Genomic DNA, 16,667 nt, shown 5'->3' on the forward strand with positions numbered 1-16,667 from the left:
GCAAACCAATACGCCCATTGCGATTTTTTTTTTTTACAAAAACATGTAGAAGAATACATATCAGCCTAAACTGATGAATAAATGTGTTTTTTTAATATATCATTTTTTGGATATGTATTCTAGCAAAAAGTCAATTTTTTTTTCTCAAAATTGACGCTCTTTGTTTATCGTGTAAAAAAAAAAAACGCAGAAGTGATCAAAATACCGCCAAAAGAAAGCTCTATTTGTGGGAAATAAAGAAAGTCAATTTTGTTTGGGTATAGTGTCGCACGACCGCGCAATTGTCAGTTAAAGCGATGCAGTGCCGTATCGCAAAAAATGGCCTAGTCATTAACCGCTTCAGCCCCAGAAGATTTGGCTGCTCAATGACCAGGCCATTTTTTGCGATTTGGCAGTGCGTCAATTTAACTGACAATTGCGCAGTCGTGCGACACTGTACCCAAACAAAATTGACGTCCTTTTTTTCCCACAAATAGAGCTTTCTTTTGGTGGCATTTGATCATCTCTGTGGTTTTTATTTTTTGCACTATAAACAAAAGAAAAGCGTCAACTTTGAAAAAGACACAATATCTTTTACTTTTTGCTACAATGATTATCCCACATATTTTATCAAAAAAACTATTTTTTTCCTCAGTTTAGGCCGATATGTATTCTTCTACATATTTTTGGTAAAAAAAAAAAAATGCAATAAGCGTATATTGATTGGTTTGTGCAAAAGTTATAGCATCTACAAAATAGGGGATAGATTTATGGCAATTTTTTTTTTTTTTTTACTAGTAATGGCGGCGATCTGCGATTTTTATCAGGACTGTGACATTATTGCAGACACATCAGACACTTTTGACACATTTTTGAAACCATTGACAATTATACAGCGATCAGTGCTATAAAAATGCACTGATTACTGTGTAAATGTCAATGGCAGGGAAGGGTTAACACTAGGGGGCGATCAAGAGGGTTAATTGTGTTCCCTAGTGTGTGTTCTAACTGTGGGGGGGAGTAGGACTGACTAGGAGGAGACAGAGATCGGTGTTCATACTTAGTATTTATTTTATTTATTTATTTCAGGTACTTATATAGCGCCGTCAATTTACGCAGCGCTTTACATATACATTGTACATTCACATCAGTCCCTACCCTCAAGGAGCTTACAATCTAAGGTCCCTAACTCACATTCATACATACTAGGGACAATTTAGACAGGATCCAATTAACCTACCAGCATGTCTTTGGAGTGTGGGAGGAAACCGGAGTACCCGGAGGAAACCCACGCAGGCACAGGGAGAACATGCAAACTCCAGGCAGGTAGTGTCGTGGTTGGGATGAACACACGATCTGTCTCCTCTCCCCTGAAAGAACCGCTGGGCACTCGAATTGGGGTCAGGCACATGCTGTGGGCGCATGCGCGCACCCCTAGTGGCCAAAAGGTGAAGCAAAGTAACATAACGTTGTTTTGCCCAGCCGTGCCATTCTGCCGCAGTGAAAACTGCGGCGGCTGGTCGGCAAGCAGTTAAGGGGGCAAATTCTTCCGGGGTTGAAGTGGTTAAACCTCAACAATTAACAAAATTTCCACATAGATGTTTTTTTCACTCCAACTGTTTCAGTCCTATGGAATTAAAAGTATCAGCAGTTGCTGCTCCTTATTGCTGCTGGACAGCCATTAGTAAAAATGACTTTGGCATAGAAGAGAAGACATTGGTCCTGCTGTACACTGGAACCCCAGGTGAAAATGCAGAGTCTTGCTAATATGCAAAGACAATGGTGATATTGCAGTTGTTTACATTCAACTGTTTCCAGCAGAGCCAGAATAGCAGTGAAAGGGTTATCTGCCTCCCCTTATGAGTCTGTAGGGTAAGAAGAGGACAGGCGTGGAATTGTTTATGTGGCACATATTGTTTGTACCACAAACATGTCTGATGGGCCTTTGAAAATGCTAAAAACGCAGAACTTTCATCTCGCCCTGTCATGATGAGCATTGGAAACAGATACCATGTGTGCTGCGAGTCTCTCAGAAACCAGACTGGGCCTGCGCACTGCTTTTCATTCCTTCAAACGTGGCAGATGTCTCAGACTGAGCGACCATGCTGAGCTCTGTCTGCTGAGAATTACCCAGCTTCATCAGTCTGGTGTTTGAGAGCCAGTTTGGCTTTTCACAGGCTCTAGTACTTTGGTGTCTGGGGCTTTCCATATCGCCAAGGATATCTCTACAAAGAATGTCCACTCCAAATGCTGCTAAGTACATAATGCATGTAAAGGATGATAGCTTATAGAGTAATTTAACAGATATTACTGTAGCAAGATCCCAGGCCTAGTTTAGTCTAATGAGAACCGCCAGAACCAAGAACTGCTGACATCCTTCTGTATACAGTGGGTTGTGAGGCATAGTGGGTGTAATGCAAGATAGATTCATGGGCGCCAGACACTTATTGAATGCAAAGAGATTTTATTCCTCTTAAACTTTGGGAGAGAGGGTTAGGGCCAGGACACCCTTAGATAGTTGCAATGTTAATTAGCAGACTCCGAGACTTCTACAGGTAGACAGCCATGCAGGGAAAGGCTTCCTGCAAGACAACACATCTGCATGTGTAGGAATGCTGTCTCCTATGGCAAGAGTCTTAGAACAGTTCCTAACACAAGTTGTAACAAACTCCTTTACTTTCCCTACAATCACTTCTTGTAGTTCTTCAACCCACTGAGCTCCTAGTCTCTCTCACTAGACATGCTGATTCACTGCCACCGAATCCCTTGAGCTCCTCCAATCTTCACTTAAGTATCTAACTCAAGCATCACTCCTGCTTCTCTGCTGGGTCCCTAGCTTGGCACTCCTGATACTTCTCAAGCTTCACCCCACTGACCTGCTCGGTCCCTGGCTTGACACACAAGGCTGCTCTGCAAGTGTCCCCTCTGCTGGCTGCGTCCCTGGCTTGACACCTGCTGAAGTTTCCCAATTCTACACCATCCCCGGTTGGTGAGAATACTGCTCCGGTGATTGCTTCAGCTACTCACTGTGGTCCCTGGTAATAAGGTGGATGGTCCCTTAGTGGAGACAGCTTCCCCTCTACCTTCGACCATGACAGGTTCTCTGGCCGGCAGAACCATCACTTCTGGTTGGATTGCAAGCCACAGTCCCAATCTTACGCTGCTCTCCTGCTTCTGGATAGGCCCTCAGACAGCCTAGCAGCCATATGTGCCCAGGATAGGCCCCATCTCTGGCCTAGCAGCCTGGGCAGTACAACACATGTCCACCCAGACAGCCGTCCAGGTGGCACAGAACCCTGATCACCTCACTCCACCCAAATATATAGGTTCTCCCAACAGGCCAAGGGATTTAAAAAAAAACCCTATCCATTGGCTGAGGTACCCCATATACTCCTAATCTTTCCTTGCTTTTTCCTTGTCTTATCTAATGTCACCAGGTACCCGGCCACCTAGCGGCAGGAGAGAGAAGTGTAGCAATTCCAACTTAGATAGATCACGGGGTGAAAACAGAGGGAAGAAGCCTAAAAAAAGAAAACAAAGGCCGTCACCACATCTAATGATTGGTAAGCTGTAATATATTACATTTTTGTTTTTGGGTTTAATACCTCTATAAAAATTAACTTCACTGCCCTTTTCTTCTTTACATATAATAATGGTTTCTTCCTCGCTCCTGTAAATAGTGTGTAGCGATGGGTTGCTACGTGTTACAGCATCTACACATTTCACATTGCTCTCAGACCCCCATTAGACATACTTTCCAGTCAATGTCTCTTGCTTGTTTTTGTTGTTTTTATTAGGGGATTGAACTTGGTTGGGGAAAAGGGACTTGGGATGCCCATAGGAGAAATTAGTACTTTGAAGAATATAGTAACTGCGTCACACTTTTAAGAAGAACAAGATGGCTGACCCTAAACTTGACAGACTTTTACCTCAGAACACTTCTCCCTCCAGCACACTCCTTTACTGCCGCGTACACACGGCCAGACTTACCGACGGGCTAAACTCTGTCGGCATTTCCTGACGGAAAGATTTAGAACATGTGCTTTAGCTGAGTCCGTCGGAAATGCCGACAGAAAAAGTCCGATTGGGCATACACACGGTCGGAATGTCCCATCGGACTTTTTTGGTCGGGAAGACCGGCCGCGTTTACGCGGCATTAGTAATCATGTCACGCCATCAGAACATGACTAGGCCTCACTATGAATAAGTCCCGCTGAAATTATTTGATGACCCTTTGTAGGCCGGGGCCTGCAGTAACCCTTTATGGCAACAACCGTTTACTTGAGAAGGATAAATGGTGATGGACTACTGATTCCAGCAAGTCCGACTTGCAAATATTGCCCGCCCTTATAGCTGCATCGATTGGACACAAACTCCACAGTCTCTCCCTCTGGCTCTACATCCAACTCCCCTGGCATGCATCTTCCAGATCTCTCCACTGTGTATTCCACTCACCGACACCTGCCCTGGATCCCTCCTGAATGACTTACTCCAGACGTGCTCCCAACTGTCTCCTCCATCTCCTGTTCCAGGACACCTCTCCATGACCGTGTAAGGAGAGGCTCCCACCCAGCTTCCGAGCTCCCCCCTGAGGTACACCCGCCCCCCAGATACGGGTTCCCTCAGACATGACAGTCTAACACTCCATCATCCAGTTCACCCAGCCGACAACTCCCCCCCCCCAGCAGGCTGACCATGGGTATATACCTCCCAACTTTTTGAGATGGGAATGAGGGACACCTATCAACAAAAGTATGCAGGCATAGGACACACCCCCTTCCATGCCCCGTTTAAGGAGAATTGTACAAAAAAAACAAGATTGGTTAAACCCACAAGTGCTTATTTTACCACTACTATTCCTTTATATTGGCTTTTGGAATTTACAAATACAGCAATTTAGAAATCAGATGAAAGGTTTAGCACTGGAAAACACGTTTTGATAGATAAAAGGTACATTTTATATACATCTATATAGATCAGACCAAAATGAAGGACACATGAGGAGAAATGAGGGACAGGGGGACATTGCTCCAAATCAGGGACAGTCCCTCGAAATCAGGGACAGTTGGGAGCTATGGTATATGTAGATGTAGGAGGCCTGCCCCCTGCCAATCCTAGTTGGGGATTGGTCAGAGCTCCTAACATGCACCCCATGTCACTCCAGCTCTTAGCCCTGCCCCTTTTCCAGAACATTCTCCCTGGAAACAGAAGAAGCGCCCAAGAGCTGAAGTACATGTCAGTCACCTACTGCTACACTAAACCACTCCCCTGCCCCCAGATCAAAACAAACAGGCCTAGCTCACAGCATAGGCCTGCCTAAATTTACCTGCACTGGCAGCTTACACAAAACCCCTTACACTTAGCACCTACCTAAGGTAAAGGGTGCTACAAGTGATTTTTTTTAAACAAATGCCAACAGCTGGAACTTTTGTGTTTCCCTTTAAGTAAGCTTGTTGTCAATGTTCTAAATATGCTGCACAGTTATCACAGAACTATAAGCCAAAGTAAACCCGAACTTCCTTACTTAGAGTTGATAACAGTTTCTCCTTGGTGCACACAGTAGTGGTCTGTCTCGATCCGCAACCATCTTCCGTTTTCTTATTTAGGGAAGTAGCACTGATTCTAACCAACTTCCTCTTTATGGTCTGAACATGGTGACAGGACTTGGAGTTTAGGAGAATGAATCTCCATGACATTTCTCACACTTGTTTGCTATGATCAGACTGCTGTACTGATATTACAAACATAGATGTAATTGATGTCTCTTTTGGTCTACTTGACTAGTGGTGAGAATGTAGGTACAGACCTCTCAGTACCCTAAAGGCCTGTACACACAATATTGGCCGAAATCAGCCGCTATACCAGACATGCCAAGTCTCGGGAGACTGCATTCCTGTGGCGGCTCCCGCATACCCGCAAGCGCCTCACAGCTGTGATCACAATCTCCTTTGTATCGAAGCAGCCGGCACCCCTCCTCTCCCACCAGCTGCAGGGGGAACTAGTAATTGGACACAGTGAGTGAGATCGCTCCTGACAGTTTATGAATGAACAGGAGCCTTTGTCTCCTGTTCATTCATCTTTAGTGCTGAGAAAGGGACTGAGGAATCTCTGTCCTCAGTCCCTTTGTCTCAAAAAAAATGCCCTACCAACACTGTCCACTGCCCCAACCCCCTCCCCCCAAAATGCATTGTGGAAAAAAAACAAATTAAAAACAAATTGTAAAAAAATCAATTATTATGCCTAAAAATGCAGATAAACGCAAATTACCAGCATTTTTAACGTTTTCGACCCCATTGAAGAAAAAAAAAAAAAAGCTTAAAGCAGGGTTCTGCCGAATTTTTTTTTTAAAAAGTGTATTAGAAGTGTATTAGACAGGTATCTGCTCCGACCTCCCCCATGAAACATGCCAAATGTGACACCGGAGGGGGGAGGAACTGGATAAGCGGAAGTTCCATTTTTGGGTGGAACTCCACTTTAAAAAACGCTGAAAAGCGCTAAAAACGTTATTGCAAAAACATTGAAAAACTCACTGCAAAGCTACTGGCGTTTTTAATAACATTATTATAACATCCAGTGTGCATGAGGCCTAAAGATTTTCATTCAAATCTAGGTGTAGACAGATATTTATCACAGCGCTGCCAAATATGAACCTATACCATTAAATAATAACCAAAATTATTGTTTAATGATATAAGTCCATATTTGCCGGCGCTGTAATATGTATTTGCCTACACTTACATTTGAGTGAATATAATCACTTGTGAGCAGCAGCTACCATAAATCACAGGATTTTTTGAGGTATATATAGGTAATTTATGATTTGAAGTGGTTGAAAAGTCACTTACCTGAGCCCACCTTGATCCAGCAATGTGGCAGGAGCGTCTCGGCTGCCTGGAACTCTTCCTCCTCATTGGCTGAGACAGGAGCGTGGCGCCACTGGCTCCCGCTGCTATCACTCAAAGTCAGTGAGTCAATAAGGAGAGAGATGGGGAGGGGCCGAACTGTAGCTCTGTGTCTGAATGGACACACAGAGTGGCGGCTAGGGTGCCCCCATAGCAAGATGCTTGCTGTGGGGGCACTCGGCAGGAGGGAGGGTCCAGGAGTGTCGGCGAGGGACCCAAGAAGAGAAGGATCTGGGCTACTCTGCAAAACAGCTGCACAGAGCAGGTAAGTATGACATGTTTGTTATTTTTAAAGGAAAAAAATCTGAGACTTTAGTATCAGTTTAAAGATTTTCATTGTTTAGGAATGTCTATCATTGACTTTTTTTCCTTCATACATATATATTACATTTGCTGGTAGCCTTCAATACCCTCATTGAGTTTGATAATTTGAAAATAATGCAGATTTAAAGCCAAACTCCTGATTTGAAATACACAAATTAACAGTGCAAGTAACTAAGTTTGACCTGCTATGACCATCTTTCAGCCCTAACAGAGAGATTCCCACAACCCAAACCGCTGCAGTGTAATATAGTGTGTGGGCAGTGTGAATCAGCCCTTAGTGATGAGCCAAACATACCTGGGTTCTGTTTGAGCAGGGCTCGGCAAACAAAGTAAAGATCGGGGGCCAAATCCAAACCTGATAAAGGTCAATGGGACCCAAATGTTAAAAAACTGTTATACATAGTGGGACATTTTTATTTTTAATTAAATAAAGGACTTTAGATTTTTTTGGTGAATGAGTTCCCCTACTCATTCACATAGGGGGCAGTATCTGGGTGCCCCCTCTTAGTTAAAGGGGGCTTACAGATTCCAAAAAGCCATCCACCTTCAGACTCCTACAAGCACCGGGCCAGGGTTGTGGGGAAGAGGCTCTTGTCCTTCTCAACATAGGGACACAACTTTGCAAGGGTGGTTCCCTCCTGTTAAGTACATGTGGTATGGGTTTGGGGGGGAGGGAGGGGGCATGCTTGTGCTTCCTCTTTCCTTGCCAGCTATGAAGCATTCCCTAAGAAGGGTCTGGTATGAATTATGGGGGACCCCATGCCATTTTTTGTTATGCGGCTCCTTTGTTTACATGTTCAGGGATTCTGTTTGTCTGTGCCAGAACCTTATCCTAGATATATATATATATATATATATATATTAGGGTCTGATATAGATCTTAATAGGTGCTTGTGAGGGTCCACAGGTGTGGGGGCTTATCAGAATATGGAAGCCCCCTTTAACAATAAGGGGGCACCCAGATACTGCCTTCCCTTTATGTGAATGAGTAGGGGGTACGTAGTCATTCACAAAAAAATGTAAAGTCTAAATGAAAACACAGACACCGTTTTTGACAACTCCTTTATTAAAAAAAATGTCTTGCAATGTATATCCATGTCAATCAAAAGAAAAATCCTGACAACCTTAAAGTGGTTGTAAACCCTTTACAACCACTTTTTACTACAGGCAAGCCTATAATTAGGCTTACCTGTAGCTACTCTGGATATCTCCTAAACCTGCACGGTTTAGAAAATATCCCTGTATTTGCATGTGCCGACGTCATCGGCACATGCGCACTTAAGCAAACTGAAGCAATGGCACCGTACATTCCTTTGCTTCAGTTAGACTGTGACGTTACCGGCGGCTCCGGCCAATCACAGCGCCGGAGACACAATACCCGGAAGTAACCCCCGGGAGTGATGGCGGGCACCAGAGCGGTGAACGAGGACCACTGCGGGGGATTCGATTTCAGGTAAGTAATTTATAATGAGCTAGTATGCTATGCATACTAGCTCATTATGCCTTTGTCTTGCAGGTTTTTTTTTTTTTGTGGAAAATAAATATACTGTGATAAATGCTATATGCAATATATTGCTACATACAGAAAAATAAATGTAAAATACAGAAAACAATCAATAAATAAAACAGTCCCCAGTAAAAAGTGCTGGTGCTTGTGGAACAATGATGAAAAACTCATATACAGTGTTGTGACTTGATAAGTAGTTCCGTGCTCCTAATGTGCTTAAATAGGGTGCCCCCCTTGTAGATATGCACTCACCCTTGGGAATGGACCAACTATTGCTAGTTAGGTCAAATGTGTGTGTAGGGCAACCCCTGTAGATATCCTCTGGACCGTTGGTTGACTATGATGAATGTTCTTCATGTAGATGAATACAATAGAGAAAACCTCACTGCGCAGTACCATTTAAAAAGAACTTTTATTCCAAAAAATTTAAAGATATTCAACTCACATGTATGAGTGCCTGATATCCTGGCACCCGGCGTGAACAGCAGTTAAAAATATCATCCGTGAAATCTGCCTGATCAGTTCATGCAGTGAAGGGCTCGATTTCCGGGTATGGGCGGCAGTTGTCACGATCACGCTTCCTTAGCACCCACTGCTTCCTTAGCAACTACTGACAGCTGGAAGCTGTCAGGTTCATCCATGCTGAATGCGCAAAATGTTTAGCGTTTGGATTAACATCCAAACAGCGAGTGGATCGTTTGCACTTACGATCAGTCCGAACACTCAGATTATCCTCATCCACAATTAAATCAACAGACAAAGCACCAAATGATCAAAATTCAAAATGCTTTATTATTTGGTGACAATGTTTTCTATCGATCGACTTGTGTACAGCCAGCTTGTTGGGTTTTTCCTGAATAATCAGTGCCGCCGGCTATAGCCAATAACATCGATCACTGTATTATGGCAACGGGGAGGACTCCCTGCTGGCCAAATACAATAGCACAGCAGTTGTGATTTCCCCCATCCACCTCGAATGTGAATGTGAAATTGTTTTTTTTTTTCATTCAACTTGCTGGTTAAAAAAAAAAGAATCATCTATGGCTAGCCTAAGCAAAAAAACTTTACAGGTATCTCGCGCTGCTGTCAATCGCATCCAATGACACGGCACGCCGGGGGCGGGGCCGAGTGATACAGTGAGCTATGGCCGCCGGCTGTACCACGGGAGCGTGCCAGCAATCACTCAACACCATGCGAGGGAGCTCGCATGAAAGTGTTGAGTCCTTGCGGGGGGGAGCCGAGACAGCCGCCGAGGGACCCCAGAAGACCAGGTTCGGGGCCACTCTGTGCAAAATGAGCTGCACAGTGGAGGTAAGTATAACATGTTTGTTATTTAAAAAAAAAATAATAACTTTAGCAATCCTTTAAGCCTAAATGTTACAGATCAGACTATTAGGGGTTGTCGGGTGTTTTAAGGGCAGCACATGTTTTACATTGTAACTTGTAATAGGAAATAAATAATAAAACAGTAATCATAGCATTGGCATGCACACATAGATTGCAGTCATTATTCCACTGAGCAGGGCCTTTCCTAGGATTATAAATGAACTGGGGCACCCTTGGGCACGATGAAAAAAGTAAAGTTGCAGGGCGTGTATATTGTGCTGAACAGTGGACATAGCTTAAGGGGACAGGGGTTAAAAAGACAAACAAAACTAAAGAAAATTCCCAGCTCAACTTACCAATCAGCCTGCAATCAACAGAATTTACCTGTCTAACAGTTGGCTTTAAAACCAGGGGTTTCGTTTGCACACATTTGCAAATACATGCGTAAGCAGCAGAGCCCTGTCATGGCACCCCAGTATTATCTGCAGTGCTAACTCAAAATTTTGAGAGCCTCCATAGTGGAAGCACATGCATTATAATTGATAGGCAGAGGGCAGGTGGGCCTGGAGGGAGCCCAACCCTCAAAGGCACAGGGGTGCACTGGACACCCAGCACATGGCACAATGGCAGCAAAGGTTTTTCAGTTTGTACTGTTAACCACTTCAGCCCCGGAAGGTTTTACCCCCTTCCTGACCAGAGCACTTTTTACAATTTGGCACTGCGTCGCTTTAACTGCTAATTGCGCGGTCATGCAATGCTGTACCCAAACGAAATTTGCGTCCTTTTCTTCCCACAAATGGAGCTTTCTTTTGATGGTATTTGATCACCTCTGCCGTTTTTATTTTTTGCGCTATACACGGAAAAAGACCGAAAATTTTGAAAAAAATTGATATTTTCTACTTTTTGTTCTAAAAAAAATCCAATAAACTCAATTTTAGTCATACATTTAGGCCAAAATGTATTCGGCCACATGTCTTTGGTAAAAAAAATGTCAATAAGTGTATATTTATTGGTTTGCGCAAAAGTTATAGCGCCTACAAACTAGGGTACATTTTCTGGAATTTACACAGCCTTTAATTTATGACTGCCTATGTCGTTTCTTGAGGTGCTAAAATGGCAGGGCAGTACAAAACCCCCACAAATGACCCCATTTTGGAAAGTAGACACCCCAAGGAAATTGCTGAGAGGCATGTTGAGCCCATTGAATATTATTTTTTTTTGTCCCAAGTGATTGAATAATGACAAAAAAAAAAAATTACAAAAAGTTGTCACTAAATGATATATTGCTCACACAGGCCATGGGCATATGTGGAATTGCACCCCAAAATACATTTAGCTGCTTCTCCTGAGTATGGGGATACCACATGTGTGGGACTTTTTGGGAGCCTAGCCGCGTACGGGGCCCCGAAAACCAATCACTGCCTTTAGGATTTCTAAGGGCGTACATTTTTGATTTTACTCCTCACTACCTATCACAGTTTTGAATGCCATAAAATGCCCAGATGGCATAAACCCCCCCCAAATGACCCCATTTTGGAAAGTAGACACCCCAAGCTATTTGCTTTGAGGCATGTTGAGTCCATGGAATGTTTTATATTTTGACACAAGTTGCGGGAAAGTGACAAATTTTTTTTTTTTTTTTTTTGCTCAAAGTTGTCACTAAATGATATATTGCTCACACAGGCCATGGGCATATGTGGAATTGCACCCCAAAATACATTTAGCTGCTTCTCCTGAGTACGGAGATACCACATGTGTGGGACTTTTTGGGAGCCTAGCCGCGTACGGGGCCCCGAAAACCAATCACCGCCTTCAGGATTTCTAAGGGCGTGAATTTTTGATTTCACTCTTCACTGCCTATCACAGTTTCGGAGGCCATGGAATGCCCAGGTGGCTCAAACCCCCCCCAAATGACCCCATTTTGGAAAGTAGACACCCCAAGCTATTTGCTGAGAGGCATGGTGAGTATTTTGCAGCTCTCATTTGTTTTTGAAAATAAAGAAAGACAAGAAAAAAAATTTTTTTTTTTCTTTTTTCAATTTTCAAAACTTTGTGACAAAAAGTGAGGTCTGCAAAATACTCACCATACCTCTCATCAAATAGCTTGGGGTGTCTACTTTCCAAAATGGGGTCATTTGGGGGGGGGTTTGTGCCACCTGGGCATTCCATGGCCTCCGAAACTGTGATAGGCAGTGAAGAGTGAAATCAAAAATTTACGCCCTTAGAAAGCCTGAAGGCGGTGCTTGGTCTTCGGGGTCCCGTGCGCGGCTAGGCTCCCAAAAAGTCCCACACATGTGGTATCCCCGTACTCAGGAGAAGCAGCAGAATGTATTTTGGGGTGTAATTTCACATATTCCCATGGCATATTTGAGCAATATATCATTTAGTGACAACTTTGTGCAAAAAAAAAAAAAAAAAAATTGTCTCTTTCCCGCAACTTGTGTCACAATATAAAATATTCCATGGACTCGACATGCCTCTCAGCAAATAGCTTGGGGTGTCTACTTTCCAAAATGGGGTCATTTGGGGGGGTTTTGAACTGTCCTGGCATTTTATGCACAACATTTAGAAGCTTATGTCACACATCACCCACTCTTCTAACCACTTGAATACAAAGCCCTTTCTGATACTTTTTGATTACATGAAAAAATTATTTTTTTTTGCAAGAAAATTACTTTGAACCCCCACACATTATATATTTTTTTAAAGCAAATGCCCTACAGATTAAAATGGTGGGTGTTTCATTTTTTTTTTTTCACACAGTATTTGCGCAGCGATTTTTCAAACGCATTTTTTGGGGAAAAAACACACTTTTTAAAATTTTAATGCACTAAAACACACTATATTGCCCAAATGTTTGATGAAATAAAAAAGATGATCTTAGGCCGAGTACATGGATACCAAACATGACATGCTTTAAAATTGAGCACAAACGTGCAGTGGCGACAAACTAAATACATTTTTAAAAGCCTTTAAAAGCCTTTACAGGTTACCACTTTAGATTTACAGAGGAGGTCTACTGCTAAAATGACTGCCCTCGATCTGACCTTCGCGGTGATACCTCACATGCATGGTGCAATTGCTGTTTACATTTGACGCCAGACCGACGCTTGAGTTCGCCTTAGCACGAGAGCAGGGGGGACAGGGGTGCTTTTTTTTTTTTTTTTTTTTTTTTTTTTTTCTTTATTATTTTTTTGCTTTTTTTATCTTATTTTTAAACTGTTCCTTTCATATTTTTTTTTTTAATCATTTTTATTGTTATCTCAGGGAATGTAAATATCCCCTATCATAGCAATAGGTGGTGACAGGTACTCTTTTTTGAAAAAATTGGGGTCTATTAGACCCTAGATTTCTCCTCTGCCCTCAAAGCATCTGACCACACCAAGATCGGTGTGATAAAATGCTTTCCCAATTTCCCAATGGCGCTGTTTACATCCAGCAAAATCTAAGTCCTAAAATGCTCGTAGCTTCCGGTTTCTTAGGCCATAGAGATGTTTGGAGCCACTCTGGTCTCTGATCAGCTCTATGGTCAGCTGGCTGAATCACCGGCTGCATTCTCAGGTTCCCTGTTGAGACAGGAGAGCCAGAGAAAAACACGGAAGGCGGGGGGGTCATTCCCTCCCACTGCTTGTAAAAGCAGTCTAGAGGCTAATTAGCCGCTAGGATTGCTTTTACATGAAAGCCGACCGCTGGCTGAAAAGAATGATACCAAGATGATACCTAAACCTGCAGGCATCATTCTGGTATAACCACTCAAAGTCGTGAATGGCGTACCTGAAGACAAAAAAATGGTTAACAATAAAGCACAGTAAACGGTAAAGTATAAAAAATTGCAGACCTGAAAAACAAACATGATAAAACATAATAACAATAAAACATTGCAGAATAGAATACAGTAAAAAAGAGCAGAACAATAGAGAGAGAATAGAGAGAGAGAGAACAATAAAACGACAACTATTTTTTTTTATTTTATATTTTTGTATGTGTTTTTTTTTTTTTTTTTTTTTTACACTTTTTTTTGTAACTAACTTTTATAACTGTAACCGGTTCCAGGTTCGGGTCTCTCAAAATGTGATGGCATCTTGGGAGACCCTGTGAAAGTGTGTCTAGTCTGTGCAGTGCTGTACCCTACGCTAATACTCAACTAGTGCATGGTAGCGTTCAAAACATTCACCAATGCAAAGACCAGGATTGTCAGGACAGGAGGGACAATAATAGCGGGTGTCACGCCTATATCCGCGCTTGCTGCAGACACAACATCTTTTTTGGGGGGGTTCGTTGGGTAGGGGTACTCGGGAGGACATAAAGAAAATGCCTCTCATGCAGCCGACTGCATTTGGTTGGGGATGTGAATGGGGGAAGTACGGGCGCTGCATAAGTGGTGGGTTCCCAATTAGGATTGGCGAATGCAGCAGGAAGGGCATTATGGGCACGACGGGCCTGTGTTTGTCTTTTTGGTGGCAGCGGGACACTACTTGTGCTTGCCACCTCACCAGCTTGAACTGCACTTATGGGACTCGCCACGTCACCAAGTGTTACTGCAGTGCTGGTTTGACTACGACCGGGGTGTACTAGGCCGCTGGCGCTTGCCAGTTCACCAAAACGCTACCAAAAAAACTGTTAGCGATCGCAGGGATCAGCCTGACTCTGCGAACGCTGCAGTTATGCGTTTAGTGTTTTGTAAGTGACAGTGATTGATCGATACTGCACTTGGGTGGGCTGGGCCGGGCTGGGCGGAGGGGCAAAACGCAGGTGCTAGCAGGTATCTGGGCTGATCCCACTAACACTGCGTTTTTGGGAACCCTAAACTGCTGGGGACGCTAGTATAGATCTGATCGGATCAGGTATTGATCTGATCAGATACTATACCACTAAGGGAGGTGTACGGTGCGTGCGTGGGTGTTAGCGCGACTGGCGCTAACTTGACGCTGCCTGGGGCTGGTGCTTGCCAGTTCACCAAAACGCTACCAAAAAAACTGTTAGCGATCGCAGAGATCAGGCCTGACTCTGCGAACGCTGCAGTTATGTGTTTAGTGTTTTGTAAGTGACAGTGATCGATCGATACTGCACTTGGGTGGGCTGGGCGGAGGGGCAAAACGCAGGTGCTAGCAGGTATCTGGGCTGATCCCGCTAACACTGCGTTTTTGGGAACCCTAAACTGCTGGGGACGCTAGTATAGATCTGATCGGATCAGATATTGATGCGTTCAGATACTATACCACTAAGGAAGGTGTACGGTGCGTGCGTGGGTGTTAGCGCGACTGGCACTAACCTGACGCTGCCTGGGGCTGGTGCTTGCCAGTTCACCAAAACGCTACCAAAAAAACTGTTAGCGATCGCAGGGATCAGGCCTGACTCTGCGAACGCTGCAGTTATGCGTTTAGCGTTTTGTAAGTGACAGTGATTGATCGATACTGCACTTGGGTGGGCTGGGCCGGGCGGAGGGGCAAAACGCTGGTGCTAGCAGGTATCTGGGCTGATCCCACTAACACTGCGTTTTTGGGAACCCTAAACTGCTGGGGACGTCAGTATAGATCTGATCGGATCAGATATTGATGCGTTCAGATAGTATACCACTAAGGGAGGCGTATGCTGCGTGCGTGGGTGTTAGCGGTACTGGCGCTAATCTGACTCTGCCTGGGGCGACGCATATCACCGCCGGGCGATCAGGGGGCTAAACCTTTATTCGGTAATAAACGGCGGGTGCCCTGACACTATGAAAAATAAACGAACTAACCAGCGTCACCCGAAACGGTTATACGGTGATCAGTGGTGAAAGGGTTAACTAGGGGGCAATCAAGGGGTTAAAACATTTATTAGGTAGTATATGGGGGTCCCTGTCGCTATAAAATGCTGACGGCGAACCTAAATATTTACGTTCCTAACTAGCGTCACCAGTGACACTAATACAGCGATCAGAAAAATGATCGCTTAGCGACACTGGTGAAAGGGGGTGATCAAGGGGTTAAAACTTTATTAGGGGGGGTTAGGGGGGTACCCTAGACCTAAAGGGGGGTAACACTCACTGTCCTACCACAGTAACTGTCATTAACTGACACCATGCAGTAATCAGAAAAAAAAAAAAAAATACTGCTTGGTGTCAGTGTTACAGGGAGGGGGGAGGGGTGATTGGGGGGGAGATCGGGGGGCGATCGGGGGGGGGATCGGGGGTGTTTTGTGTGCCTGGCATGTTCTACTGTGTGTGTGTGTGTAGTGTTTTGTGCACTTACATGTCTTCTCTCCTCGGTGCTAGAACGGAAACTGCCGAGCCGAGGAGAGATGACATCACATCCTCTGCCTGTGTGTACTATACACAGGCAGGGGATGTTCCTCATTGGCTGGGAGCGATCGCGAGGGGGGGGGGCCACGATCGGATGGTCTCTCCCTCATCTCTCATCGCTCCTAGCCAAATGCCGACCGCCGCTGGCACCGGGGGGGGGGGTCCGATCGGACCCCCCGCCCGCGGGAAGGCAATCACGTATGGGTACGTGATTTTGCCTGCCCGTGCCATTCTCCTCACGTATATATGTGCGTGAGGCGGTCGGCAAGTGGTTAAAAAGAGCCTACTCACTGTATATGCCAAACACATACGCCACAGTCCTGATTCCCTGAAAACGTTCCTTCAGGCC

Source organism: Aquarana catesbeiana, linkage group LG12 (assembly GCF_042186555.1).
Source record: "Aquarana catesbeiana isolate 2022-GZ linkage group LG12, ASM4218655v1, whole genome shotgun sequence".
Classification (NCBI taxonomy): domain Eukaryota; kingdom Metazoa; phylum Chordata; class Amphibia; order Anura; family Ranidae; genus Aquarana; species Aquarana catesbeiana.